This window comes from Pantherophis guttatus, chromosome 1, assembly GCF_059756535.1.
Source record: "Pantherophis guttatus breed Tessera chromosome 1, ASM5975653v1, whole genome shotgun sequence".
NCBI lineage: Eukaryota > Metazoa > Chordata > Lepidosauria > Squamata > Colubridae > Pantherophis > Pantherophis guttatus.
Window position 1 is genome coordinate 285,975,332 of NC_142063.1, and position 25,962 is coordinate 286,001,293.

General features: G+C 38.8%; 1 long non-coding RNA gene across 1 annotated transcript in view; it reads right to left on the reverse strand.

The window, feature by feature from the left end:
• The window catches only part of LOC117671852 (uncharacterized), a 106,673-nt gene extending 92,580 nt beyond the window's left edge, over positions 1–14,093 (reverse strand). The window contains exons 1-2 of the long non-coding RNA XR_009622828.1: positions 14,034–14,093; positions 6,763–6,856 (exon numbers count right to left, since the gene is read on the reverse strand). This is a non-coding gene — a long non-coding RNA (uncharacterized LOC117671852). The remainder of the gene's footprint in view (positions 1–6,762; positions 6,857–14,033) is intronic.
• Positions 14,094–25,962: the final 11,869 nt, after the last annotated feature.

The window sequence follows — 25,962 nt, forward strand, 5'->3', positions numbered from 1 at the left end:
TTAAAAAAATATTAATGGTATCATTTTGGAATAATTTTACTGTTTATGTCCTTTATGGTTTGTTTTTATTGCATACCGCCAAGAGTCACGTTTGTGAGATGGGTGGCTCATAAATGTGATGGATAAATAAATAAATAAATACATAAATAAGCAAGCCATATTAAAATTTGCTTAGTGTGTTTTATTTAATTTAGTGTGTTGTGTGAAAACCTCCCCTGAGAGATCCAGAGTGTCTGGACCCTATTGGCCTTCAGGAAGGTGGCAAAGATGGGATTTTTCCTCTAGACGCTGCAGACAGAAGGTATAATTGTGTGTGATCTTGGGTGTAAGATTTTACTGCAGCCTAGAACGTCTTTTTTCTTTCCTTTTTATTTAAATTGATTTGCTAATTGTATTACGTTTTTATCCTGATTTGCTACTCAAGGTTTCTGTGGCAGATGGCAGCCATATATGAATGTTTAAAAATAAATTAAAGAAACTCACCTATTATAGAACTTAGCAATTGCAGCCCTCTCTAAGTGGTTTACAGAGTCAGCCTATTGCCCCCAACAATCTGGGTCCTAATTTTACCGACCTCGGAAAGATGGAAGGCTGAGTCAACCTTGAGCCTGGTGAGATTTGAACTGCCAAATTGCAGGCAGCCGGTAGTCAGCAGAAGTAGCCTGCAGTACTGCATTCTAACCACTGCGTCACCGCCATTTATAAACCATGATAGATGCTAATTCAACAACCAGTGTGGTTGTCAAAGTATGATCCTATTGAATATATCCCACTCTTCTCTGTCTTGGTCAGGCCTTACTTGGAGTATCATGCAGTTCTGAACAATGCAAAGAGATAAACCAGAGTAAGTCCAGAGAAGAGCTGCCAAGCTGGTAAAAGATCTAGAAATTAAGTCCTACAAATGTTAAAAGATCTCGATATGTTTAGCTTGCAAAAGAAAACATTGAGAAGAGACATGATAGTTATCTTCAACTATCTGAATGACTGTCACATTGTATTCTGGATATGTTTTCATTTATTCCAGAAGGTAAGACTGGAACTAATGGGATGAAACTTCAAGAATGTAGAAAAATGAAACATTATGAAGAATGCCTTGACACTCAGAGCTCTTGAAGTTTTCTTCCATTTTGCTGCAGGTTTTCAAAAGAGACTGGATAGTCATCTCCCAGGGATGGTGCAGTGAATCCAGCAATTTGCAGGGGGTTCTACCTGATAATCTCTTAGGTGCCTTCCAACTCGATGATTCTATAATCACAATACTGGAAGGCGCCTTGGGGTTTTATTAAATTCAAAGTCTTCCTTCACTTTATTACACTACTTTGCCTGCTATGGTATGCTAGCTTCATTCGTGGCAGCTTTAACTACAGGATTTTGAATAAGAATTTTAAAGTTCTCAGTATAAATACCCAAACATTAATTCATAGATAGTCAGGGTCTGGGCTGGCTATATGTATCCTCTCATTCATTGTCAGAAAGTCAGACAGAGAGAAATAGGAATGTACTACAGGTAATTCTCATTTAGCGATTGCATGGTTTTGCAACCATTTGCAGTTCCAACAGTGATGAAAAAGTAACCACTCACATTTACAAATATTCGCAGGTCTGTAAATCAAAGGAAAGCTGAAGTAAAATCATAAGCACAATCAGAGTTTCATTCAGCAGCCGCTGTGCTTAACAACCAAGTTGTCGGTCCCAATTGTGGTTGTTAATGAGAATTACCTGTATAGGGAGGAGAATCACTGCTTCTTGTTCAGAATTTTAAGGGTCATTTATATTCCCTCCTGCCCAGAAGTGGGTTTCAGCAAGTTCTGACCAGTTCTGGAGAACTGGTAACAGAAATTTTGAGTAGTTCGGAGAACCGGTAGTAAAAATTCTGATTGGCCTGCCCCCATCTATTCTCTGCCTCCCAAGTCCCAGCTGACCGGGAGGAAATGGGGATTTTGCAGTAACCTTCCCCTGGAGTGGGGTGGGATTGGAGATTTTACAGTATCCTTTCCCTGTCACATCCACCAAGCCACGCCCACCAAGCTATGCCACGCCTACCAAGCCGCACCCACAAAACCGGTAGTAAAAATTTTGAAACCCACCACTGCTCCTGCCATCATATTGTAATTCTATTCAGGAAATATATAAGAAGAAGAAAAAAACAGTTTACTAATCCATTTTAAGAACAAGTGGGGTAGAATCATATGGCTGAAATTAGTCCTTGACTTACAACAGTTCACTTAATACAATGGCAGTGAAAAAAGTGACTTGTGACCATTTTTCATAGTTATAGCCTTTCCAGCATCCCTATGATTATGTGATCAAAATTCAGATGCTTGGCAACTGGTTCATATTTATGACCGTCGCTGTGTCCTAAGATTATGTGATCACTTTTGCAACCTTCTGACAAGCAAAGTCAATGGGGAACCCAGATTCACTTAACAACCAGGTTACTAACTTATCAACTTCAGTGATTCACTTAACAACTGAAGCAAGAAAGGGGCATAGTAAAATGGGGCAAAATTCACTTAACAAATGTATCACTTAGCAACAGAAATTTTGAGCTGAATTGTGGTCGTAAATTGAGGACTACCTCGACTTAAGACTTCTCAGGCCTCGTCAAGTGTAACTTGCTTCATTCAGTTCTAATCAACACATCAAACTTGAATCGCCATTTTCTACTTACTACGTTTTTTCCATCACAGATTACTACATACCACTGAGTCGTTATAATGATTGTAAACCAAACTTTCTTGCTCCAGAATCTCTCCTGTGTGATGCAAGAATTATATGATATGATTGTGTTTCATAACAAGACCAATGCATCACTTTGTTGCAGAATATTTATTTTTTGTTCAGATGAGACTAGAAATGTGGTTCCTAACTTTGGTAATCAAAGGCTCGAGATTCTAAACAGCTCTATTACCCTCTAGTGGCATAATTGCATTTAATTGGCTTGCAAGGCCGCTACTTATGTACTAAGTCCATTGTCATGTGATGTCGTTGGTGACAAAGTCACCTATTATAGAAGAGAAACTCAAAATACAAAGGTTGCTTATGCATTAAGTTCCATACTTACCTCTCTTGTTTGTTTATTTCAAATATGTAGAGTAACTGTAGGACAGCTCCCTATACCACGTAGCTTTTTATTCCAAATAGGTATCTAGAGAGCATATCCTAATCTAGTGATGATGGAGGAGGAAAAACATTCTATGGGGTGCAAAGGTCAAGTGATTCATAGTATTCAACAGTACTCTGTGGTGTTGGCATGCCATCCATGTTTCAGTGACCTTTCAACCACAAGTAATGACATAACTGTTGATCAGAATAGCAACTTTTATTGGGTTGATGCAATGGATAGCACTCTTAATCTGGTTTGTTTATGAGCTGGGATTTCCCCTTGCTTAATAAGCATGTTGTCATCTCATACCTAAAAGCAATAATAAGACGTGCTCTCTTTAAAATCATGGACCTTTTTTTTTTTTTTTTGCATAAGAGCCAGTGGTGGCTTAAGGACTGAATAAATCAGAAAATGACTTAGGGTCCTGCATTCAAAGAAGACCATTTAACTTTTTGTAGTTTGTTTTCCTTATATGAATGATAATCGGAATCGGATTTTTTCAAGAGTTGAGAAATCTGAGAATAAAATCTGATATATTAGCCATTCAGGTTATAAAAGTCACCAGGTTCATAAAACACACTAAACCATAAATTATGATTGAGAAACTATAGTAGCTGATTTCACAAGGTGCTAAACAAAATCCAAACAAACCACACAATGGCTTAATGAAACCAGACAAGTTGGGCAGAAGTACACTATCTTTGCAGCAACAGAAGCAGGGGCATTCATGGTGGGAGGAAAGGATGACAAAAAAAAATCAAAATGGCGGTTGTGACTGCCCAATCAGAGCCCTTTCCCTTTATACATGTATCTCATAATGCACATAAAAGGGGAGTAGGACTTCTGTTATTTGGGCATGATGTTATCTGTTTTTGCCTCCCTACCCCACTAGGAAAAACCAACTACATTTCTATGTAATTTTTCAATGTAATCTAAACAACATTCCCCATTTAATTAATTTGTTTCAGGAAAATCCTATTTTCTTATATATCCTATTTATTGAAAATATTTGTGGGCAAATGTGAAAATGTCAACTCTTCCCTTCTAAAATTACAAATAATAATTTTTGATAGTGATTACTATTATGGATAGGCAACTGGAAATCCTATACTTTTAGGATTTCAACCCAATTATTTCAGGGAATTTACTAGTAGCAAGGAATTGGGCAGGTGATGGTGGTAGAAAAGCAAAATATTTGGCAAATACCATACAGTATTTCCCACACCTGTTATTAGGAACTTTTTGATAACTGCCTATGCATTCTCAGGTCCTTACGTTGCTTCAAAAAGCTATTTCATTATTTTAATACATTTTATCAAGGAGTTTTACAATACTAAACGATAATACAAATTGTAATCGGAAAAGAAAGAAGAAATACAGACTGCAAAAGAAAAAAAGAAAAGACATAGAAAAAAATATTTAAAGAAGTGACTCCCAATCTTTCTTGCAACAAAAACAGGCAAATTCATAGTTCCTCATCTCCTATGAAAATATGTATACAATTTACTTCTTCCCATAACCCCCCATCCATTCACAAATCCAAAAATCATTGTCATTTCTGTGAGAAATGCTATTTTCTAACTAGCACCATACACCATTGATATAGTTTAAACAATAGGTATGTATTGAAGCCTCTAGTTCAGTGTTTCTCAACCTTGACATGTATAAGATTTCAACTCCCAGGATTCCCAGGCAGTATTGGAGAAATCACCAAAACAGAAAGAGAACTGAGTTTTCCAGAGACTCAGTGTGTGTTGATATAAAGAGAGAAGAAAAAAAAAGTTTCTCCAGACTGTTGAGATATAATGAATTGCCTAACTCAAGCTTGGTGTGGTTATCTATGTGCAGTACATCCAAACCTAGAAGAAAGTCTATAAATAAGCTGTGGGGCATATTTGTTTGTCCTGCAAAGCTATTGTCATCATTTGGACTATGTCCTGAGGGCACCAAATGATTGCCATGTTGTGAAATATACTTGCCTTTAAGCTTTTAGAGGCTTCAGGAAAATAGGGTAGGTCAGTTGCCACATGGTGATATCAGGAGTGAAGAAGAGTGAAGTAAGTTCATCAGGTGAAGAGGAGGGGGAACAAGACACGAGTTCCATGTTCCATGTTAAAAGAGGCATTCCAAAGCATCAAGGTTGTAGAGGTGATGGAGACTACTAAATTCAAGCTAAAACATGAAAGGCCATTCTAGGTCGGTTTGATGAAAAAAAAAAACAGGAAATTAGGCAGTATACATCAGCTTGCATATGGAACAAGGAAACTTGGCTTATGAAAGAACCGTGGTGCAAAAATATGTGGAGCCAGAGGAAAGAGGTAGACAGGGCCAGGGCAAAAGCTGAAAATTATGTTTTGATATTGAACTAAAAGGGAATTAGAATTAATCAGAGTTAGTTTCTGTGCATTTCTAGGATACGAACAATTATATCTTGGTGGCAATGTTTGGATAGTCTGTGGAGCTGCAGCCAAGACTTTCAGGGCCATGTGCAATCCACAGCAGGGAACATGCACACACAGAGAGAGAGGGACATACATGCTATATGGATGACTGAGACTGTGTGAGTTCTCCAGTTATGCTTCTCCCTGATCAAACACATAATACTCCTAACCCTTTCTTTTTGGCCTCCAATTGGTTTATTATACCCTTAATTACTTCCATCTTTGTTTATCATTTCCCCTCATCCTCCCTCTCCATGTTCTTAGAATTGCTTTCTTTCAGGGAAAGGGTTTATAGAAATGTGAAAGCACGTGAGAAGATAAAGTCAGGGCTGACAGCTGTTTGTATTGGCTTGGATCCTGCCCCTTTAACAGCAGCCTGACATGCAACTGCTAATTGAAGCTGGAAGTTGCTCTTGATAGGAAGCTTTCCTTGCTTAACTTCTGCACGTCATACGGCTGTTAAAACTCCAGAGCCAGTTAGAAATCTGGCAACCTTTGAGGCTATTCAACTGCTAAGGAGGAGAAGGGCTGGTTCTGAGGGGTCCCTGGATTAGAGACCACCTGGTAGCCAGATGTAAATTATCCTAAAACTCTTTGCAGGAAGAGTTGGTTATAAATGAAACAAAACAAAAACAAAGAGTTATACACAGTGAATTAGGTAGGGGAAGATGGGAAACAGGCAAAGCACAAGTGAATTCAATTATCCAAGTTTGGGAAGAAGAATTCTACAACAAGTTATGTCATACCAACAGGTTTTGAGTTGTACATCAGTCAAGACTGAGAGTTATAAACAGGCTGAATCTCTCAGAATGCCCAAAGCAGGATCAGAACTTTTGAAAAGGAAGTTCTCAATTTGATGTATTGTTTCTCAAACTTAACTTATGTGGACTTCAACTCCCAGAATTCCCCAGCCAGAATTCTGGAAATTAAAGTCCACACATCTTAAAGTTGCTAAATTTGAGAAACACTAGTCTAAAGAAAGGGCTGATTTATCTGTTCATGTGAAGGCTCTAATACAACATCTTCTATTAAAAAACTGTCCACCCTTTCACCTTCTTTCTCTGTAACTTCTACGGGATATATAAAGATCCTAAGTAATATATATTTGATCACTTTGTACGTGTGTGTGAGAGAGAGGGAGAGGGAGAGGGAGGGAGGGAAGGAGAGAGAGAGAAACAGTTGTCTTTTTAAGTTAATGGCTTTGCTAGCCCTTACCTTTTTTATTCTTCTAGCATGAGATACCAGGTTTCCCATTAGCTTGCAGCCTGCAACTTCTGCACTCTGCATATAGGTGTGGATGCAGGAAGGTCTGCAAGGCAATTTAGAACAGTCAAAATGGCAGCCATGAAGCCTCACACCATCACTCACACTATACAAAAAATGTTGTAGAGTCACAGCCAACTTCTTGACCACCACCCCCTGGGTATCATTGTCCTGGGTGGAGATCGTAAAATCCCTAGTGACAGCATAAAACTATTTTAACATTTCTAACAACAGCTGTCTACAGCAGCCGCATGATTCCTCTGTACTTTGAGACAGAACTGTATCCTCAAAAATAGACTTAACATTACTTTACAAAACAAAAGCTCCAGAAATTTCAATAAACCAGAAAAAAAAATCCCTGAAAATCTGAATTGTCTATAAGCATGACATGCTCCTATCATTATGCATCATTTCCACACTCACTGTGATCCTCACATTCCCCAAAGAGATGAAATGGTCACTACCAGCTTGCCAATCCTCAATTCCTCTTAGGCGTCCAAGGCACTATGGATACAGATTAGAAAGAAGTCCCGTGTGTGTGAAGGGCCTACTTATGATGAAAACAGGGAAGATTGTTTCCCTGGGATTCAGTGGGCTCCTGGCTGCAGGGCTTCAGCAATCCTAGTCACATGGGGCTTGTCCCAGAAGGAGAAGTGGCAGGCAGGGAGGGAGGGAGAGTTAACTTCTACAGGCTCTCTAAAAGAAGAGGAAGAGAAGGTGCCAGTCCATGCAATGGAAGAGGCATCTTTAGAGGGCCTTGCAGCTTTCCAGGTGATTCATGCTGGCTGTTCTCTCATCTCTTAAAAGCCCCCTACTGGTTTGTGTCTATGTGACCCAAGTCTTCCCTTTCTCCAACACTCAGTTGCCACAGCCTGGGCAACTGGGCACTTTAGCTGTCTCATCACTGCTGTTGCTTTAGTGCCCAGAGAGCTCTGCTGCAACTTGTTCAGTCCCATACTTGAACCCTTGTACTGAAAGCAGGAAAACACTAAATAAACTGAAGCTTTTCCAAACAGTTGATGGAACTAGATCCACTTCAATCTTAAGGATGTAGAGTGTAATTTACAAATACTTGTCAGGAAATGATGTCTGTGATTTGAACTCAATAAAGCACCAAGAGATTATTTGCTCCAATGCTTTCCTGAGTTACTCATCTCTGGTTCTAATCTTTCAAGCAGAACATTCATCTCACCCACAATAGAAAGAAGAAAAGTATGAAGACTATGGAAGAATGCTAGAGGCAGGGGATATGTCTGTACTGTCACCGAGCACCTTAGAACATAGAATAATCTAACCATCATTTCCTAATGACAGTCTTGCAGTATTCTATTTTACTAGCCATTCCCCGGTGGTCAGATGCTTAGTAGCTCTTTCTTGTCTGCCCTACAACCACTACTGATGCCATTTAACTAGGAAATTGGTGCAGGAAAGCATAATAAGCAGAGGACAGGTCTAATATGCAGTAGAGCCTGTTAAACTATATTCTGAATAAAGTGCATTGTTGTTCAGAAACTGCAATTGGTATAAAATGCAGCAGGTTACTTGTTATTACTTAAGGATCTATTAGGCCTGTGCTGTGGGCCCTCCATTGGTTGCCAGAGGTTTTCCAGATCCATTGATGGCTTTAACCTATACAGCTCTATCTGGCTTGGAACCAAGATCCTTGCTAGACTGCTTTGTCCAGTCAAAACTAAGCTGCCCAATGTGCCCATCCTTTTAAAAACACTCAGGGATTCTCCACTCCCGAGGTAGGAATAGGCCATGCTATTTCTCTGTTATGGATCAAGTTCTACAGAACAGCCTTCCACCAAAAATTAAATTTGCTCCATTGTTTTAATCATTTTCTAAAGCGCTCTTAGTGGTTCTGTCTGTTGGTTGTGTAATGATGCCCCTGCTGTTTATAAATAGTTTTAATGATTAATACCGTGAACATTTTCATTCAGCTTTAAATGATTTAATTAATTCTTAATCTAATTACCATGGACACTTCGCTGTTTATTTGTGTGCTATAAAGCAATGGGAGAATTTGTGAAATACAATGGCATTCAAGACCAATCAATCAAGCAAACAATGAGGTCTGCACAAACACATACACAAAAGACCACTTAGTTCAGTGTGTAAGATATCTGTCTGCATCACTAGGAATCACTCCCCGATCTTCCTCAAGCCAAAATTAGTGGAGGATAAAGAGGCCAAAGCCAAGTCCAGCAATGAAATCATAAACTGCATAAAACCTATTAAGAGAGAAAGAGAGTAGCATGACATGCATAATGGGCATAAGATCTTAAAGCCAGGTCCAAACCCATATAAACTGAGCTTTGGCCACTTTGTTGCTCTCCAATGCCTTTCTCCCTAGGCTGCTGGCATTTGCTTTAAAGAGAGATTGACTTGAAGCTTAACAGTAGCATCATTTTGATGGAAGACGTATTTGCTAGTCTTCTTAATGTTAGGCCAGGGCAAGCAACTTTCTTCAGTCTAAAGGTTAGGATCCCACCCCCATCTCCCACCCACAGTTATTTTAGCTTCCAAAGGCCTAGGCATCCCAATAACACATCACATTACCTAGTCCAAAACAGCTTATTTTTGTGCTTTAGAGGAATTGGATAATATGATATAAAGGTGGAAACAAGATGTAATATCTCCAGTTTTACTTTTAATTTCTCCCCCAAAGATAAACAGCATGGTATCTAAAATTGGACATTTTGCTTTTGAATATCATGATCATGGGATATAATGGGGGTTGAATATTGGGGCTTAGTTAAATGTTGGCTTTGGGAATAGAATGAATCCTCCTGTTATATGACATTGTTGATCATGCAAATATGGCTTGTCTATAAAACACTGTGTGAATGTCTATTTTGATTTTTAATATCACTTTATCTAATAAACACGCAAATATGTGTGTTTATTAGATTTATACCTTGCTCTTCCTCTAGGAGCTCAAGGCAGTGTAGATTGCATTCCTTTTCCTCCTATTTTTCCCCATTTCATTAACCCCATGGGAGAATTGGACTGAGAGACAGTGACTGGCTCAAATTCATTTATTTCTACGACTGAAGCTGAGTTTGGCAGAATGATTTTCATTGCAGGAGGTCTAGATCTCTTCTCCAGTTTCTTTGAAAATTCATGCCAGTTCTCTTCCTTATTTAACCAAAGGAAGAAAAAAATATATATCTACACTAGTTTTCTCCATCCTGGTGCCCTTTAAACTACAACCTCCTTCATTCTGAGCCAGGACATCCCTTAGCAAATGACAATGGGACATCCTAGGAATCTTAAACCCCTTTATGTCTAAACATATTCTTTTCTAAATTCCAACTTGAATGTTACACTTTTGAAACAAAGCTATACAAAAAAAGGAAGGTGATCTGCTTTTAAAACAATTGCCCAATGTCTTTGGGCCCAGAAGCTCAACTTTGAATCCTCTTTTTGCCTCCGGCCTTCTCTTACCAGACCCTGGAAGATGGGGTTTTCAGCTGGGCTTCATTAAGGAGCAGCCAGCCAGCCTGTTGGCCCTAAGGAGTTTGGATGTATTTTCTCCCACAGTGATCAGAACATTTACAGTCCCGTGCCCTGAAGTCAAGGGACCAGGTTGAAATGTTTTGTTTACTCCCTTCTGTGAGAAAGCAGAGATTTCACATGGCTATTTTCCTGCCATAGCAAAATGGGACTGGTGAATTGATCTTGGCAAAGAATGTCTTGTTTGTTTATTTCTCTGAGGCAAGGAAAACATCTGATTACCTTCACGAGGCTTTGCTTTGCCTAGTCGGGTGTAGACAAAAGGGAACCCTGAGTTTAAATTGTTCTCAATCTTCCTGGGAGAATAGCAGGAACTGTTACTCACAAGTCTTCTAGCACACGGGAGGGAAAAGGCACATGATTGCTTTCTTCAAGGGTTCTTCACTGCCTTGTGTTCCCAAACTCTCCAAGCAATTGTCCCCCATGTGTGCAGACACATTTTTATTTGCACCATACAGTTCAATAATATTATATTGAGCAAACAAATAATAGCCAGGAATCCTACGAATTTGGGGCACTACTCTTTTATTCAATGGTGAAATCCAAATTTTTTTACTACCGGTTCTGTGAGCGTGGCTTGGTGGGCGTGGCTTGTTGGGGGTATGGCAGGGAAAGGATACTGCAAAATCTCCATTCCCACCCCACTCCAGGGGAAGGGTACTGCAAAATCCCCATTCCCACCCCACTCTGGAGCCAGCCAGAGGTGGTATTTGCCAGTTCTCCGAACTACTCAAAATTTCTGCTACGGTTCTACAGATGTCACCCCTGCTTTAAAAAAAAAAGCTTCTGTGGCTTAAAAATAAAAATTAATTGCCTATTCTTCCTCTTGTCCATGTTTCTACAACTTTGCCACTTCTTCTGCCCATTAAGCAATAATTATCCCCATGGGCTAGATTCAAGAGAAGCAATTTATAATTAATTATTTTTTTAAGAAGGAGAAGGAGGATCTTGCTAATCCATCTATTTTGCACCTTCAGGATAAAGCAAGAGTTATATTACAACAAATCAGCAAATTGCCAAATGTTATGATGTGATTCAGGAAGGATGCTTAATGATTATTAGAACATGATCATGATTCTCTCAGGTCATGGCTTGTTGGTTACTAGAATACGAATGCAGATTATTCTAAATCTAAAGTGGATTTTGTTTTTAGAGAGAGAAAGATCTGAAAAATATTAAGATAAATATTGGCAATTTGCCCTAATTTTGGCTTTGACACATATGATTTGGGAGTTTACCCTTAGTAGTCCAATTTGGGGGTTATATCCAAACCATTTCTAACATGATTTTGCTGAGACATATAAAATACAAAGATGATGTGATATTGAACTACCAAAAACCTGGTGCATTTTGCTTCTGGAGTACTTCAGGTTTAATGAATTTGGAGCATAGCCTAAAATATGGGTTTTGCTCCAGAATTAAAACCCTGAACTGAAGATATGTTTTCACTTTCACTCTTTAAACTATTTTTTATCAATGCAACAGAAAGACTGAACAATTCTATATGAGCATGTGCTGTTTAACAATTGAACTGATGCTAGGCACTGTACTATGTGCAAATTATTTTTAAGCATGGATTTATTTTGCCCCCTTGCCCTTTTTTAAAAAAAAACTTCCTTTCTTTTGTTTTTTAAACATATATTCTGCTTTGTGGTTTTTTTTATTTAAGAAAACAGAAGGCAGAACAAAATAAACCATTGCTTGTTGAATAAAACACAATGTCCAGATTCAGACAATACGGTTAGCCACAACTAAACAAATTGTTTTTGGGTGAGCACAATGTGTGAATCCTGCCTGTTTATGAAACTCATTTCATTCATTAAAAAATCTACTAATCCCATTGAAGAAGAATGAAGTGCAACAATGACACAGCAAAAGATTTTATACCAACTTTGTATCTCAGCCTATTTATGAATGTAACCAAGGCCTCCCCATGATTGTTGTAGATATAGTTGTAAAGAATAAACCCATTTCAAGACTTCCAAATCTTCATTGTGTACTGGAATGGTGGGTCTCGTCCCTGCCTCCTCACCTACTAATTTCAATCTCCAGCAATCATTCCTAAAGTTGCAGCAGGAAATGTTTAAAGTCAAAATGAAACATTCTAACTCAGAAAACAAAGATTTACCAAAATATATTCTCATCATCAATGCTGGGTTTTCTGACCAAAAGCAGCTAGAGGACAAGAGGAAGTGTTCATGCAAAATTCTGAATTGTCAATCTGCTTCTTTTTGTTTATCGTTCAAGTCCATATGAATGATACCACATAATTAGTTTCTAATTCAGATTGGTGACTTTATATCAATATTTCCTGTTCACTAGATTTACTCCTTAGTAACCTTCTCTTATTTGTTGATTATTTAAATTCTACCAGGAACTGAACATTTCTAGTAGAGGTATTTCCTTTTTTTTTTTTTTAGGTACTAAATAGATTTAAGAGAAATGCTGATTCATAAAGGCCAGAGCTGTCATTTGTCCCCTTCTCTTCTTTGGTTCCTAATACAATTTTTATTTTTATCTTATAACTGATCCCTTCAATTTCTGAATTGCCTTTTATGTATATTTGAAAACTATTGAGCTTACATACATACACACACACACACACACAAAGTCATTTGACTGCAAATGAACAAGGATGAGGGAAGACTGGAAAGGTGTGTGTTCTGAGATGTTTTGTGGATAACATCTTGAACAGCAACTGGCAGATTGCAAGTAATGTTTCCAAGAGCTGTTAATTGAATGAATTGGTTGACTAAATTATTATTCCTGAGTAAGCAGAGACTGAAAATGTCATATAAGGTAGCCATGTTCTAGAGAGCAAGTTTCTGAACTAAACAAATAGGGAAAATAATGAAAAGTATGCCAAGGACCTCAGCAGGGAAGTCCTCAGCAAATTTGGTCTCTAAGTACAGAGTGCGTACTTAAATTCTTAAATTTAAGAATCTGAGAATGAAAAAGAAGAAATAAAAACTATTTTTGGTGCACTAAGAAGCAAACGTGAAAAGACGGGAACCTGGAGTTGTGAGCTGCAATGCTCGGAGCATGTTTGTTTTCCTAACTAAAACCAATCTGGCATATATTTTCAGGAAATGCAAATTTATAACTATCCTTGGAGAAAAGTCCAAGGCTTGGAGCAGTGAATAGATTTACTTCACCTGATGAAAAAAAGATAAGGATTTCCTAGTTCTAAGAAAGGAAAGTCTACAACATGACTGAGGCTGATAGAGGTACTCTCTATAAAGAGCACAGGGAAAGATTCACTGCAAAATAGGAAATGGGAGGATAGATCATCAAACAGCAGAGAGGATTCAGCTGTGCTTTATACAAGGCAAAGAAGTCACAATAGTGATTTACTATAGAAAGAAATGAAACAAAGATATTCCAGCCAGGCTGATCAGCTTGTAGGCTGTTGACTACCAGGAACCAAAATCAAGAATAACTTTCAAAGCTAATCCACAAATTTAATCCACAGACCATTATTACTTTCTAATACTGTGTTTCCCCAAAAATAAGACAGGGTCTTATTTTCTTTTGAACCCCGAAATAAGGGCTTGGCCTTATTATCGGGGGGTGGGGGGTCCAGAAGAGAGAGGCTCCCTCCATGCACCATCAAGCCCCTCCCCTCCTGCGGAGGGAATGGGCCGAAGGTGCCAAGCCACATGAGTGCCTGTTCCTCCCCCGCTTGCGCGCCTCCCAGGCCTCACCACGTCGATGTGGGAGAAGCCAGTGAACACCTGGCTGGAAATGGAGAAGATGCCGGTTGGGCCAGCCACCTGCTGCCAAGTCTTCCAGGAACCAGGTCAGAGAGGTGGCGAAGGGCGAAGGGAGCCACAGCCCCGCATGGGGAGACTGCGCCACTGCCATCATCCGAGCACTGAGGATGGCTACCTCAGCAGCTTCCAAATCCCAGCTGGAAGCCGTTGGAAGCAGAAAAGAGGCCAGTCGGGCCAGCCGCCTGCTGTCGGGTCTTCCGGAAGCCAGGGCAACCAATGGAGTTGGAACTATAGAGCGGGAAGTGCACTCCCAGAGTGGCCTGGGATCACATGACCCTGGGACACTGCAACCATCATAAATATGAACCAGTTGCCAAGCGTCTGAATTTTGATCATGTGACCATAGGGATGCTGCAATGGTCGTAAGTGTGAAAATGCTTACGCTTTTCAATGCCATTGTAACTTCAAATGGTCACTAAATGAACTGATGTAAATCGAGGACTACTGCACCTGTACTTCTGATCTGAACTATGGAGTACTTGGTAGTCTCTAAGCTTTTTTCTTTGAGATATTTCATTACCCAGCTAGGTAACGATGCTGCTACCTAGCTGGGAAATGAAATATCTGCAAGCAAACCACCAAGAGATCACCAAGTTATCCACAATCAGGGATGTGTTTTTGAGGCCTAGTCTAAATCTGCTTGCTTGCAGCTTAGCCCATTGGTTCTATCCTTCCCTCTTTAGCCGTATCTCTTTATAGAATTTTTTTCTGGTGGCTAAATATATTCAGTTTTTTTCATTGTTCCTCACAGAGGTTCATTTCCCTCCTCGGAATTTGCTCAAATTTGTTACTGTCCTTTTTGAACTGAATGCCCAGAACTAAATATAGTAGCCGAATAGGATTGGATAAGGCCACAGCAGAACTGAACAATTATTTCTGTGATTTGCAACCTAGGATAGCAGCTGCCTCATATTACCAGTTGTAATCAACAAGGGCACCCAGATCCTTTTCACATATATTGTTGCCAGCTTAGGTCTTCTCCATCTTATACGTGCGCCTTACATTCTTCCTACCTTGATGATGTCGAAATTTATATTTTTCCTGATTAAAGCTCATTGTATTCATTTCAGCCCCCTGTTCAAGATTGTCAGCAACTCTAAAATCTTCCTTCTTTCAACAAGTCATCCCTCTCAACTTTCTCTCATCTGCAACCTTTGTAAACGTCTCCTCAATTCCCTCATCCAGCCATTGAAAGAAAGGTTGAACAGAACAGTACCCAAGACAATGCTTTGTACCACACTATTTGATAGTTCTAAGGTAACGTAAATCGTTTCTGAAACTTAGTCCGTGATAGCTGAATGAAAAACTTTGTGCACCAGATGGTGTTCCCCACAAATGTCTTTACCAAAGCATGGTAAGCTTGATTAGGGGAGTTGAATCCTATGGAATGGAAACAGAAAGTCTTAAAAAGTTCAAATAAAAGCTTGAAACTATTGAAAGTGTGAGGGTTGCTCCTCAGTGAAGAATTAGGAAGATTTTTGGCTTATATAATTCATGCTCTTTATTGTCCTTATACTACTGCATGAATATGAGAAATAATCAAGATGAATTTGAGTTCTTAATACAGGAAGATAAATATGATTTAAAAGGTATAATGAAGACTGGGTGGAATGGCTGGAATAAAAGAACCTTTATTGAAGGTTACAGTTTGTCCCAAAGGAATAGAAGCAATAAAAAGGAAGGAGGAGTTGCCTGCTATCTTCAAAATATCCTGCTCAGAAATCAAATAAATGAACTTGGCAATGTTATAAAGAGCATCTGGGTTAAAATAAGTTCAGGGGGGAAAATAAAAGCAATATTGTTGATAGTGTCTACTATCACCCATCCAATCAAACTGCAAATTAAACAAGGCATTAAAGTCATAATGAACATCTGTTGGGAGACAAATTCTACCAAGCATACTTTCTCCTTCAGGGATAGAGGAAGATGTAAGATGATTAGTTATCCTTGACTTGATATTAATTAACAGGAAAAACATAGTTGAGGGAGTAGAAGTTGCAGGAACACTGGGGGAATGTGTCTGTAGAATGCTACTGGTTTTGATTTTTTTAGAAAAAAAAATAAAACTGAGCATAGCCCATATCTAGGCCATATTAAAACAGCAGATTTTAATAAAGCAAGTGCAGTAATAGCAGGATCTTATGGATGGAGAAGCTAATGGAATACAAGTTCAAGATTGGGTAAGAATTCCTAAAGGAGATACTAAAAGCACAAACGCAAGCAACTCCAGTAAAATGGACCACATTACAAAAAGTCAGTGTGGCCACACTAAAAGTTTAGGAAAATCTGAAACAAAAAAGAACTACTAGATAAAGAAATAGATAAAGAGCCAGGTCACAAGAGAACACAAAGAACTACCAGAAAGCCTAAAAGGTTCAGAATCATAGAAACATGGACCTCAGAGGCCATTTAGTTCAACCTATAGTTCAGAATAAAACTTCATAGGGATGGGATTCTTCATGTCATTTCATACTTTAATTTTGATTCCTGCATTATAATATAACAAGGAGTTGGACATGGATTCAGTACTCTCATCAAAGTTTAAATTTTTACCTAACATTAAGGGGCTGAAGCAGTGGTGGGTTTCAACCTGTGTTACCACCGGTTCACTACATGCACACATGCCAAACATGTGCTCCGTGCAAGCGCACTGTATTACAGAGCAACTGAGACATGGCAATCTGCTCTGCCACGCCTTTCAGCTGGGCTAAAAATGAATATAAGGTATATATAACGCAGGGGTGGGTAGGAGGGCCAAGCTAACTGTCAAAGAGAACCGGTTTGCTCTCAGCTCACCATCGCCGCTACCGGCTCGCCCAAACCAGGCTGAAGCAGTAGAAACCCACCACTGGGCTGAAGACTTCTCGACTGTTGTATCCAGAGGAGGATTGTGTTTCTCTAATGTTTGCTCTGGTAGTATGTTTTTGAATGTATTTTCTGTTGTTTCAGAGAGAAGACCTCATATCCTTGCATTCAATTCACAAGAAAAATATTTTAAATGTGTATTAGGCATAATGTCCTGATTGTCCTAGTTATTTCTGAGATAATACAACTAGCTCAGAACATAGTAGACTCTCCTGTTTAAAAGGTTAATAAATAGAGACTTGACAATCACTTTTCAACAAATCAGCAGAAGTTGCATGGAAACATAAGGACCAAAAGAATGTAGGACTTCTATCCCCAGCAAACATGCCTTTTTTCATCTAGGTCTCCAAAAACATCAATTGTGACAAAAGTAATAGACTTTCCCCCCTTCTTTAGCTGTGTGCCAGTCTGAATTTCCTCAACTGTACAATAATCATTTGTCCATCCAAAGAATTGGAAGGCTATTGAAGCCAACAAATGTAACCCACTGCTCTATGCAGGAATCTAAGTAACTATCTTGAACACATTTTGTAAAAGGGAGCCATCACTTCTCAGGTATTTGATTACACTTTCAAAGAACTTGAATAGCAAGAATTTTTTTCTAATGTTCAAACAGAACCTTCCTTCCTCCCTTCTAAAATAAAATTGTTTTTCCTTGTCCTTCAGTTTGGAACAATAAAAAACGGGTGTAGTAGCCTTTCAGCAAATTACAAAGTATTATTATATCTCCTTTCGGTCATATCTTCCCAGGGCTAAACCCACCCAGATCCCTCTGGTTTTCCCCAAAAGAGTTGTTGTAAACATTTGTGTATGACAAAGTGCTAATGCTATTGCTCACTTGATTTGTATGCTATTTTTATCTTCATAAAACATTCCCATGATTTATATTTTCTGATAGTAATCATATTGTCATGCTTGGTTCTATTTATGCTTCTAAAAAAAAAATGTAACCACATCAATGGAGTGTCATGTTTGGGAGGATACAAGGATGGACTTGAAGACAAAGCCCCATGCTTAATTCCTGGCATCATTTGCTGAAAGAATTTCAATATGAAAAGGAAGCATTTTTGTTTGAAATCACTTATCTCCAAGAGCTCACAAAGTGAGGGAGTGTAGAAGGCAGCTGCAAATATTCAAATACACAAATGGGAGGGGAAGCTTTTGTATATTCCATCATTTTAAAAAAATCCTTTGGTATAAAATTATAATACTAAAATCACTCCAATGGCTATTTCTCTTTTAACAAGGCAGTATAAATTGGAAACCAAACTCTAAAAAACGCAACTGGGCAAATTATAAAGATATTGATGAACCTCAGATATTCAGCATCTTGTGCAACCATTAATTCCATATATCAGTGTTTCTCAACCTTGGCAACTTTAAGATTCGTTGATTTCAGTTCCCAGAATTCCCCAGGGAGCAGGGCTGGCTGGGAATTATGGGAGCTGAAGTCCACATATCTTAAAGTTCCTAAGGTTGAGAAATATTGCAATAGATCTTCAATCTATCAACTTTCAAATGATAAATTGGCTAGTTTTCTGATAATATACAATATAATGAAACTATACTTCTATTCCACTTTTGTTGTTTCATTGCAAACTGGCTTTTGAAAATCATCAGGAATTTAAGAAATGGATGAGTGAAATTCTATGGTATATCAACTATACAGTATTCTATTTAATTTCAAAACTGCAAACTTACAATGGTTGATAGAATTTCTCATCATATATAATTAAATTAAATTTTGTCAAATGACATTTTGTTAAGTGATTAAGGTAGCTGTACCTTTCCAATTTCTGCTTGGCCATATTCCTCCACAGTTCGACACTGCTTTGAAACAGCAGTACAGACTAGCTGGAGAAATATTATTTCTAAATCCTTATTAATTTAAGAGATTCCACAAAACTTTACAGTTGTGCTGTGTAGATATGAAGTGCTGAACAATCTGCTGGGTTTTTTAAGAACAAGTATAAATTTAAATGTATGTAATATTAGTAATTAGAAGTCAATGAGTCAGTTTTGAGTCTTGGGGACCTTATAAACAAATGTTAAATCATTTTTACTGGCCTTTCTTGTTATTTGGTGGTATACAAAACAGGGATAATTTCTAGCACTTCTAAGTATATTGCTATATGTATTACATTAATATACATTATCTGTTTCCTTCTTCCTTCTCTTCCTTTTTTGTCCTCTTCATTCAATCTTGCTAAGATTTACTTAAGATATTGATATTCTGCTCCCTATTTTTAAAAATATCAAAGTGGTTTACAATTTAAAAAACAAAAAATAACAAGCATTGGATACAACTGTAGGAGAAGGAGTCCTTAAAAGTTGGAGGGGGCAATTGGAGATGTACATTGGGAAATATTGAAAGGAGAAGCCCTGGAAGAGTAAGTTGAGTAGATGCAGAGACCTGGGGAAATAAACTGGGGAAGGAAAGGAAGTGAAGGATTTCCTTCCCGAAATTGAGTTAGCAAGCAAGATTGCTCACTGGGTTCAAATAGCTTACTACTACCGTGTTTCCCCAAAACTAAGACCCTGTCTTATTTATTTTTTTTGAACCCTGAAATAAGCACTTGGCCTTATTGCCATGCACTCAAAAGCCTGATTGGGCTTATTATCAGGGGATGTCTTATTTTGGGGGAAACAGGGTAGGAAGTAGTTGTCCTGGAGATGTTTCTCAGTGTAATACACCTGGTCCAGAGGTGGGTTCTAACCGGCTTTACTACCAGTTCTCTTTGTGTGCACGCTGCGCGCGCGATCACCGTGCACATGCTCAGTTTGCTCACCTGCGCACCAAACTTGCACTTTGCGCAAGTGCGTTGTGAATCTGCCCAGCTGAGGTGCGGCAATCCGCTCTGCTGCACCTCTCAGCTGGGTGAAAAAAGAAGAAATTTAAGGTCGGCATAACGCCGGGGCAGGTGGGAGAGCCCAGCTCCCAAAGACAGAGAACTGGTTCGGTGACATCATAGCGTCACCGCTACCGGCTCTCGCGAACCGGGCCAAACCGGGAGGAACCCACCACTGACTTGGTCATCTCTACCCCTGACAAACTTGGAATAGTGAAAGCCAGCAGACACAATATTAAGCCATTTGTGCTTCTTCCACCTAACTAACAGGAAAATATTATTATTACTATTTTAAAAATAGTAAGTCCGTACCCCAGCCTTTGAGTTATGGAAGGCCTGGAGTAACAACAATCCCCCTGTTCTGCTTGACACAGAAAAGGCAAATAATTTGGACTTTTGCAGAAGTAACTAAAAAAGGGGGAGGGTATTTAGCTATCTTGCATATAACTTCCTCATGAAATAAATGCTGATGGCATGACATTATAGGTTTGCAAGCAGGCATGTTCTAACAGCTGCAACCATGGTTATAAATTGCAGTACACACGAATCTTGCTTGGGGAAGAAAGCAATGGATGGCTGAAGGCCAAAGACCAGGAGGTGGGGTAAGGCAAGAATTGGAAATCCAACCCAGTTTTACATGGATTGTGACTCTGACTAGAAACTGGCTAGAAAGATTAAGATCAGGTTTGGTGACAAAAATGCATAAGATAATGAGGGGGAATCTATCTGGATATGTTACAGCAATTGTGAAACTGACTATATGAATTAAGATCAAATTTGCTGATAAGGAAGAATCAATTTGGGCAGTTTGCTGTGTTTTACAAGAATTGTGAAACTGACAAGCAGGAGTTTGTTGATAATGTTGGCTATGAAACAGAGCAGAACAGTATCTATTAAACTTTTCAAGACTATGGAACATTATATGCTCTGCCTGTGTTTGGGTGTGTGATGTCTTCAAAAATCACATTAACTTTAATAACCTGATTCTTTGAAGTGGGAACATTTTTTTCCTTTTAGGCTCTCATGAAAACCTGAAAAAATATTGGTCTCCTTTAATAAAGAGCACAGAGGAACCACATTCACTCAAAGTCTGAAACACCTTTTCTAATTATCTTTTTTAAGTGTATATAGTCCCCCAACACCATATCAGAGATAATATAGAAAATTAAAATGGAGGGCCACTGCTGTCAGGAAAACTCCACTGGATTTATCAAGGGTGTCCAACAGCACCATATTGACTGGATTACCACAAATGAGGCTCTGATCTTGGAGTGAAACATGCAGAGTGGATGCTATGTAATTTTTTGCCATCATACTTCCTGAAATGCAATGACGCACTCATATTTCATTTTCTAAAATGTTACTGAACTATTATTGCCAAAAAGGACAGCATCATAATTCTGAAAGCCTATTCTCTTCAGGACCAAGACTGTTGTGCAAAAAGCTTGGAGACCTTTCAGAAATGCTGTATTCTGTCACCATGAGCATCCATTGGTTTGAGGTTCTCTATCACTATAGAGCAAGGGTCTTCAAACTTGGAAAGTTTAAGACTTGTGGACTTCAACTCCCAGAATTCCTGAGCTAACATGAATGGAGGAGGGATTCTGGGAGTTGAAGTCCACAAGTCTTAAAGCTGTCAAGTTTGAAGACCCCTGCTATAGAGACTGAAGCTTGGCTTGTAAATAGAGCATATAAGCTAGATTCTGTTTTCAATCAGGCCATGCTTGCAGGTTCTTAAAGACTGCTTGCTGGAGTCTTTTTTGGCTTATTCACTTTTTCTGTGGTTGCCTGACTAAGAGCTTCCCACCACTAAGAGCAATCAAATTGCTCTTCGTGCAACTATATTTCCTCCAAAGAGCATGGAAAATCCTTCCACAGCTAATTTGGCCCTTGGGTGTTGTTCCAGTGCGCAACACAGACCTTTAATTTGGGTGGGGGAAGGTGGTTTGGCAATGAAAATGAGTTACATTTGCTAGTTTCTATTGATTCTGATATAGTCTGCACATGTACCAGTCAGTGGTCTTCATTAACTCTGGAAAGTTGGTCAGTGAGTGCAAACTTAAAATTCCTTTACTTAATTTAACTGAAGGGAAAAGTAAAGATGATTTTGTTCTGTCATTTCTACCAACCAAACATTAAAGCACTTTATTGAAACCTGGGACATTTCTGAAATCTGAAGAGATGTATATGGCCGCCATTACCAAGGGGAGAAAGCTGAAGGTGAAAGACAAGCAATTACTTTTAAGGATGAATACAGATACGCAGCATTTTGGCAGGGAAACACTGTGAAGGAAACAGAAGGAAATTGTTCTCCTTGCTTGCAACTGCAAGGGCTAATTCACTGGCCCTGATTAATTATCCTTGTGACAATTACAAGACTCTGTTCTTTCCCAATTCACAAGATCAGACTTGCAGTATTAACATACACATCCTCCATATGAATGGGGCAAGACACAATGGCAGCTACACACTTCCCAGTCATTCTTTGGGACCACCATCATCAGGTATATATGTAGATCCCTGAAAGGCCTCATCACATCAGACTACCTTTTACAGTATGGTGGGTGAGATTATTGAAGTTCTCAAGTGAATGCCAAGGAAACTAGAAAGCAGCTGGAAAACACAAAACATACCTGAAACCCCTTTCTTCAGCTAGGAGCTTTTTACCAGGTTACAAAAAGAGTAAAATTTCTGGGAATTTTTACCTTTTCATTTTATATTTTATCATGTGATATGTTTGTGGCATCTTCATATCACATGGGATTGAGTTCTTGTGTGCATGTTTTGCGGCTTATACAATTTCTTTGTTTTCTGTTCTGTTTCTCCCCGTCCGGCCACCTATTTGTTTTATGGAGAATTGGTGACTTAACAAAATAAAAATATCAAAACCACATTTTGGTCACCAATAAGGAATAAATGAAAGAACTGAGCATTTTATAGGAAAAGCAAGTATCCTGCAGAAGACTCTAAAGCTGTGCTGGCAACTTTAAGATGTGTAGACTTCTGAATGGACTTTGAAGATGGCCAGTTTTGCAGAGATGGCGAAGATTTCAGCATATTTAAAAGATCGCTCACAAGAGACTTATGTATGGGAATGGAAAAAGTGGATAGATTATGTGCAGAACAAATATCAAACTAGGAAGTATCAGATAGCTTTTAATTGAAAGTGTTATATAGAGATAGAAATAGAGATAGAAATATGTGAATTTTGTTAAGATGAAAAATATATTGGGGTTGGAGGGGTTCAAGTTTTATAAAAAGGGGATTTTGATTTGGATTATACTTTGTGGAAGTCCGGGGGGAGGGGTGGGTTAGGGGGGGTTAGGGAGGGTAAGGGGGGTTAGGGAGGGGTGGGGGGGGAAATGGGGTGAAAATGTAACTGTAAAACTTTTTTAATAAAAAAAAAAGATGTGTAGACTTCAACTCCCAAGATTTCCCAGCCAGCTTGCTTTCTCATAAATTAGTCACAACCAGAAGTATGTGGCATAAACTGAGGATGGTACATAAACCATCCAGTTTGTAATCATCTGAGTTGCTTAATCAAGCAGAGACAAATGCCCAACCAACTGGCCCCCAGGTTACTAAATCTATAGAAGAGTCTATAGAATTTTTGCTTCCATCTGAACAATTTATCTGACCTGAATAATGTCAACTCTGAATTATATCAAGTGCTGAATAGTACCAAAATAAAAGAAAAAGGCCATGCAGTTCTAAACTCTTAATTCTAAATGCTTGGGATCTTAATGTTTTACTTCCCATTTAGCCACCAAGAATGCTGCACAGTGCTCTTAGAGGAAACTCTGAACATGTATCCCTGCCTAGACTGTGTCAAGTGGATAGCAATAGCCCTTAGACTTATATACCGTTTCACAGTGCTTTACAGCCCTCTCTAAGCTGTTTACAGAGTCAGCATATTGCCCCCAACAATCTGGGTCCTCATTTTACTGACTTCTGAAGGATGGAACGCTGAGTCAACCTTGAATTGGTGAGAATCGAACTGCTGAACTGCTGGCAGCCAGCAGTCAGCAGAAGTAGCCTTCACCACAGTTCTAGCTTTGTCCTGTGCTAGCTAGAGATTTATTAAAGTGGCAACCACCATTTAGTTTCCACATTTGGCTTTGGATTTCAGAATTGGTGCAAATGCATATACAGACAAAAGCTTATAAATACTAAGGAATCTTTCACAGTCCCTCTTATAAGCTTTGCCCAATATAGAATATTCTTTTCACCTTCTGTGAAAAGAAGGAATGTGTTGCATATGTGTTTCAGGTCTCCCTCCAATTGCATTTGGGAAGCACCAAGAGGCTTTGGGTCACATGACTGGGATAGTTAGAATGAAACAGTCATCAACATTCCAAGGTTGTCTCACCTGGAGAATGCATTGGGAAACTTTTTCTGGAAAAAGAAATTCTCCCACTTTGATCTGGACCATTTTCAAATGTAATCTCTTTCTTTTGTCTTCTCCCACACGCTAAATTTGGTCCTGTTTGATTTTCAGAGAATTACAGATACTCCTTGAATTATGCTTAGGTGCTTAGCAACCATTCAAAGATACAACAGACTCCCCCCCCCAAAAAAGGTACTTATGACCTAGTTCTAAAGTTTCTATGGCCAATTGTCCCCACCCTTCAGGTCATGTGATCATGTTTTGGCTGTTTGGTAACTGGCCTGCATTTACTACATGATCACATAAATACAATTTATGATGTTTTTATCAACAATTTCCAGTTTTCAGCAAAAACATCCCATAGCAAACAATGGATTTACTTTGGTGATTCATTTACTGTAATTAAAGTAGTAAAAAAAAAAGTTTATAAAACCAGATCAGTCACGTGATGGCCCATTTTATCACCATCTCGACTTATGATCCTAATGGGCAGGCTCCATTACAGTTTCAAGTCAAAGACTACTTCTATCCTGCTGTCACACAGACAGACATGCAGACAGAAGCCTGATTCTCTTTTCATAGTTTTTTTCCAACTGTCTGACTCAAAAGCCTAAAGACATTCTCTGCACCTCCATGTTGTTTCCAGATATCTCAAAATGAAGGTTCCTGAGAATCCTGACATAGATTTCCACGCCTTGGTATATTTGGATCATGTGTGCATTAGCATGTTGTGAAGAGGATCAGGCTGGCACAAATAGCATCACAATGTAAATCCTGTCCCTTTGCCATGTATGCAAAACATTGTGCATACATTCCCAAAGATTTGCCATACAATGCTACGTGGATTTTATGATGTTATTACGCTGGATTTCTCCTCCTCTCTAAGAGTTATGAGAGTACTTTTTCATAAGCCTGGCACTTATACTTTACTTATATTTTGGTAGATAGCCAAATAGATTTGGGCTTTCCTGAAGATGATTCACAGATTATCTAAACCAAACTTCTGGTGCAACATTTGTGCCTTCAAAAATGAAAAAGTGAAGATGCCATGAGCATCTATATAATGCCATTATATAGTAACACTAGGTTTAATAAACCAAGTTATAGCCTGGCCACATTCAAAGTCATTAGGATATTTTTAGAATAATGTCCTAGAGGAAATCAACCCTGATTGCTCTTTAGAAGGCCAGATTCTGAAGATGAAACAAGTACTTTGGCCACCTAATGAGAAGGAAGGACTCACTGGAGAAGAGCCTAATGCTGGGAACAATTGAGGGCAAAAGAAGAATGGGACGACAGAGAATGAGGTAGCTGGATGGAGTCACTGAAGCAGTCAGTGTGAGCTTAAATGGACTCGGGGGATGATAGAGGACAGGAAGGCCTAGAGGAATGTTTTCCATGGGATTATGATGGGTTGGACACGACTTCGCACTAACAACGAATTAGCAGTAGGAATTAACAAAGACAAAACAGCCATTATTATAAAGCTCCATCAATTCTATAAGCCCATTCTATAAGCTGAATATTTTCTTTACGAAGTAGTGATCTCATCTTCTGTGCTTGCATCTGCAAGTATACATTAGATTTAGATTATCAGATTTATTCGGGAGATGGCAGCCTACAACTTTTCCCACACTTACATTCTTTAGGTAGAGTTGGGTGAGAGGAACATCTAGAATCTACATCGATATGCTTTCAGTTTCTCAGGCCATGTAATTAAACATCAGATCACTGAACAGACTGGCATTTATATGGTGTT